This window comes from Meriones unguiculatus, chromosome 14 (assembly GCF_030254825.1).
Source record: "Meriones unguiculatus strain TT.TT164.6M chromosome 14, Bangor_MerUng_6.1, whole genome shotgun sequence".
Lineage (NCBI taxonomy): Eukaryota > Metazoa > Chordata > Mammalia > Rodentia > Muridae > Meriones > Meriones unguiculatus.
In genome coordinates, this window is record NC_083361.1 from 12,473,324 (window position 1) to 12,479,282 (window position 5,959).

At 37.5% G+C, this 5,959-nt stretch overlaps 1 pseudogene; it reads right to left on the reverse strand.

Annotated features, from left to right (window-relative positions):
- Window positions 1-3,651: 3,651 nt before the first annotated feature.
- Window positions 3,652-4,591, reverse strand: LOC110542989 (vomeronasal type-1 receptor 4-like; annotated as a pseudogene).
- Window positions 4,592-5,959: the final 1,368 nt, after the last annotated feature.

Below are 5,959 nucleotides of genomic sequence, written 5' to 3' on the forward strand. Positions count from 1 at the left end.
TTCTATGCCTAAAAACTAGACATTGTAATGAAGCCTAGATATCAACTGATGAATGGATGATGAAAATGTGGTACCTTTACACTATGGAATATTCAGCTGTTAGTAAAAACTGTCATGACTATTTCAGGCATATGAGTGGACCTGGAAACAATCATACTGAAGGAGGCAACCTAGATGCTGAAAGACTAACCTAGCAAGTTTTCTATTGTATGTGGCTGCTAGCTTTTAAGCTTTAAATGTGTGTGTGAGTGTGTGAGTGTGTGTGTGTGTGTGTGTGTGTGTGTGTGTTGTCATTCAGAATATCTGCAGGGATCAGGTACCATGTTAAAAAAAAAAAACAAGGAAAATCAATGGATTTATTCAAGGAAGGGAAGATATAATATAGTTTTTTAAATTGAATAAGAGGAGGACTGGGTCAGGAGGAGAATGAAAGAACCAAAGTGGAGTAGGGAATAGAGGAAGGGTAAACTAACACTAAAGGGTTTCTAAAGGCCTCCTAAAACATAACAGTTGAGAAGCTTGTATATATACACACACATATCTGTATAGGTATATGTGTACTAGTATAGAAGTGTATATACTTACACACATAAAAATGAGGATGTATATGTAACTGTGTGTGCACATGTGTGTATGTGTATGAATGTATAAAAGCTTCTACATTAGTATGCTTCATGAAGCCTTTAAAAATCCATTCATGTAAGTTGCATATATGTCTGTGTGTATGTGTGTGTATACATACATACATACATACATACATACATACATACATATACACATATGGAATTTAAATAGAGTCTCCATATAAAGTAGGAGATAATCACTAACCAAATTCTTAGCTTAAAAAATTACACAAGATTCCCTGCACTCTGCCCAAAGGTTGGCTATAAGTCTCAGCATCTGCTCTGATACCCTGCAGGGTAGAGCCTTTCAGAGTCCCTCTGTGATAGGCTCCTGTCCTGTCCCTTGTTTTCTCCCTCATCTGATGTCCATCCTCTTTGCCTTTCTGAATGGGGATTGAGCATCTTAGCCAGAGTCTTTTCTGAGACTGATATTCCAACCAAGGACCATTCATGGAGATAACCTAAAACCCCTGCAAAGTTGTACCCCATGGCAGTTCAGTATCCTAGTGGATTACATAGTAATGGGAACAGGGACTGATATGAACTGATTGGCCTGCTCTTTGATCAGCAACCCCTGAGGGGGGGAGCAGCCTTCCCAGGACACAGAGGAAGACAATGCAGCCACTCCTGATGAGACCTGATAGCCTAGGGTCAGATGGAATGGGAAGAGAACCTCCCATATTAGTGGACTTGGAAAGAGGCATTGGAGGAGATGAGAGAGGGAGGGTGAGACTGGGAGGGAATAAAGGACGGGGCCAAAGCTGGTATAAAATGTGAATAAACTGTAATTGATATTTAAAGAATTACACAAGCCAACATATAAAAAAACTGCTATGTTCTTGTTGCTGAATTTAAGTTACAACAATCAGACTGATTGTTTCCACCTCCACTCATTTTTTTTGAAATTTCATATGTTTAACAAATGAACAATAGTCCATTTTGTGAATGTGTCACACTTTATTTACCCATTCATCTGTTGAAGAAATACTAGGTTGTTAGGACTTCTGAGATATTGGGACTAGAGGAGCAATGAACATGAATCAGTATGTATCTCTAAAATGGGATACTGTGTATTTTGATTATCTGACCAGTGGCATACTGGATCATATAGTAGATATATTTCCAGCTTTTTGAGAAACATTAACACTATTTTCTATAGTGGCTGCACCAGTTTGTACCCACAAGGGTATTGAAAACTGGTCCCCTTTTTGGTGCATATTCACCAGTATTTGTGGTCATTTGTTTTACTGATATAACCATTGTGACCAGGGTAAGATGAAATATAAAAGTAATTTTAATTTACATTTCCCTGCAGGCTAAGGATATGGATCATTTTTCATATATTTCTGAGTCATTTCTGTTTAATTCTTGAAATTTCTGATGAGTTCTATACCATTTTTCTGTAGAAATTTGCCCTCCCATCATCACTCACCTCATTGCCAACACTCTTGTTTATTGGACACATCTCCATATGTTGATCCTTCTGATATGTCAAATTTATCCTCTTTGAGACTCTTAGACCTGATCCTTCTTCTTATCCTTAGTCATTTCTGAAGGTTCTATCTCTCACATCCATATATTTTTTTCATGAGCTATGTCAACATGTAATAAAATATTTTAGTGTAATTCTTGTTTTATCTATGCCAAAAGCCAAAGGAAAAAACTACTCACTTATCAGAATTTTGAAAGACTCTATATAAACGGTACACACCTACCTATGTCCATTACATCTGAAAGTTTTTATGGTCTCTTTTAATCTACAAAGACTCTCTATACTACCTTCATTTACTCTTTTTCTTTTTCTTATTCATTTTACTTCCGTTGAATGTTTATTATCTCCCCATGGGACCTATTTCTTTGACTGGAAGAGACTGAGTATAAAAATTTTCCCACAAATAAATGTCTTGAATGTTGGGGTGATACTAATTTAGGAGGTAATGGAAACATCAAAAAGTAGAACTCTTGTCAGATATCAGAAACTTTTACGACAATGGAGGAATAGAGTGTCACCTCATTGCAATGTCTAATCTCCCAAGATCTAAAGTGTCTGAAGTTATTGATCACTCTCTTAGCCTCTTCAGTCTCCTTCAGAATATTGCTGTTGTTGTTTCTGACACTGTCATATGTCTGGACTGATGGATGGAAGTACAAGGACTTTCCTACTTTTTGTGCAACAATATAAGTCTTTTCCACGCATAATATAGACAAAAAGAATCATCATTTCTACTGAGTAAAGAGTTTACATCACTGTGGGTAAAGCAATGTGGGAGACATCTCTCCTGATTAACCTAAAAAGATGTCAAATAGATTCTTGCACACATCAAAGAGAACCATTGTGACGCTTGTACTGAGAGTTTAAATCTCTAATTACAAGCCTTGTGTGGATAACCTTACTCTTTCCCAATCATGTGTTTTGACTGAGTCTATATGAGAGGTATTAATTTTACACACGGTAGAGCGTAGTTATTATCAGGCTCAGGGCATATAGGGACTCATACCTCTGGAGCAGCTGCAAGCAAGGTGATAAGGAGCACATGCATAAGAGGAGTTTGGAGCACTCATGTCCTGGAACATATGTGAAATGTGCAAGACTATCTTTGGTGAAAGTTGACCAGTAGTTGTGGTTACATAGTCTTTGGCCTGTGGAGTGTAGCTTCCTTAGAACATATGTAAAATATACACAGCATCCAGGATGAAATATACCAGCTGAACTGATTACAAAAGCAGAAATGATTTATTGAAAATAAATTGAGAACATCTCCTCTAAGAAGCTGGAACAAAGAACGGCTGTGATATATGATAATTGAATGAGAAAAAGGCCTAGATCCCAACAGTTTAGCTAGTATTGGATGGAGATTCCACCAACTGAAGTAACCTGAATTATCCAAAAGTTTTTCTTTATATTACAAATGTCTTCCCCAAAGAGTAGCTGTTTAGCTTTCCTCTCAAAAATTGGACTCTGCAAAAGCATTCAGTTTTCATTGTCATAAAAATATTAAGAAGAATTTGTATCCTTTTTCCAGAGAAAGAAGAGTCTGAAGAGAGAGAACAATTGACTCATATGTACAAAAGGACTCAAGGTGGGAAAACACAAAGTTAAAATGATTGTGATATCCATAAGCCATGAATTGTGACCATGCAGCAGAGCACTGCAACCATGTCAGATAGCAGAGAGGGTATAAAAACCCAGAAAGGTGAAAACTAGAACCAGGATGCTCTGGGTGGCTCTGGACTCAGGGGAGCTATTGCGACAAGCCTGAGTGCTGCAGATGTACTGAAATCGCTGTTTGTGCCTGTACAGAAACACAATCATTGAGCTGCTGGTCCAGGTGATGAGAACAGAAAACAGAACTTCAGGAAACACAAAAAAAGCTATATATAAGGAAACTGTGGTTTTGTCATATCCTACAACACTGTAGAGTTTGAATTCTGTCTCTTCTGTTAAGTTCTTCCTAATTAATTTTATGGACATGTACAAGGGGAAAATGACATTTATTATAATGTAAAAACCCAGCAGAAAGAAATACACAGACCAATGTCCTTTGGAGATTTGGCTTTAAGTTTCTTCCAACAGGAGTTTCTGGGAAGGATGGTGATGGTATGGAAGGCACACAAGAGGCAAATGGTGATAATGGACATGCTCCTGAAAACTCTCAGAAAATACATAAAAAGTTGGTAGCTCCAATCATTGTAGAAGAGTTTCAACACAAAAGCTGCCATTGTGTTACACACTCCTTTAGAGAGAATGATCAGGAAGTTAACTATGGTCAGATGCATGAGAATCAATTCCGTGGGCTTGACTTTGTGTTTCTTGTAATAAATAACCAGGTAGTAGGCAAAAAGTGAAAAGTTTCCTAGAATTCCAACGGTATATTGTAACAAGATTATTATTCCTATTCCCAAATTTCTGGAGTCCATAATGTTACTGATCAAAAAAAAAATGACTTCAAAATATGCCAGCTGTCACTCCTCAGAGCAAAATGATGGATTTCTTTTTTAGCTGAAATGGTGCTGTGTGCCTGTTGTCACAAATGCACAAGAATCACATTAGCTAAAAACTGAAATCCCAGGGTAGTCAGCAGAACAAAATACTGTCCACACCATCGCTCATGTTATTTTACAACTGAAGACATTCAGCAAGAACTGCTAAAGTCTTCAAATATACATAAATTCCCATTATATATTTCATAAAAGTTAGCATAAGAATATGGCCAACTAATATGGATAGAAGCAATGACCAGTGAATTCATAATGAAAGCATGCTCAAGTCTACAAGTCTACTCTCTCACCAATTTCTCCAAGAAAGAAATCTCTTGTAAAGGACTTTTTTAATTAATTTGTTTTTTTATAAATTACAGTTCATTCACTTTCTATCCCAGCTGTAGCCCTGCATTCCCTCCTAATTCCACCCTCTCTCCATCATCTCCTCCCATGCCTTTCCCTGAGCCCAATGATGGGGAAGGTCCTCCTCCTCTTCCCACTTATCCTAGCCTATCAGGTCTCACCGGACTGCCTGTATTGCCTTCCTCTGTCGCCTGTTAAGGCTGCCCCCACTTTGGGGAGGAATGGAGTGGACAAAGTGCAAGCCACTGAGTTCATGTCAGAGACAGTCCCTGTTCCCTTTACTAGAGAACCCACTTGGAGAGTGAGCTGCCATGGGCTACATCTGTGTAGGGGTTCTAGATTATTTCTATGCATGGTCCTTGTTCGGAGTATCAGTCTCAGAAAAGACCCCTCTGCCCAGATTTTTTGGTTCTGTTGCTCTCCTTGTGGAAATCCTATACCCTCCAGGTCTTTCTTTCTTTTAATTTTTATTTTTATATTAATTACAGTTTATTCATTTCCTCCAAGTCTTTCTATCTCCCCCTTCTTTTATAAGATTCCCTGTACTCTGCCGACGGTTTGACTATGAGTCTCAGCATCTTCTTTGATAACTTGCTGGGTAAAGTATATATTAACATTAAAATATTAGAACAGGAAGGAAAATGTTTTATGCTTTGGTAATATTAAGTAGCACTAACCATTAGGTGCAAATGATAGATTAGATAATCTTACCTCAAAAGCTAACTATTCAAATTCTACCCCTGACACTTACATGAAAAAAATGGTAATGCACTGTTAGATAAAGAAAAGTGAGTGGAAGACATACATTCTGCATAAAGAATTGTAATCTAACACAATGGAGAGAAAATAAGTAAATTATTTCCATAGAAATTACTTAGAACAAGGCAGTAGCCAATTAATAATACATAGTGGAAAGACTTACAGTGTTTCTAGCTGATCTATTACCTTGCATCATCATTCACCAGTAGAAATGTGAAGCACAAATCATATGA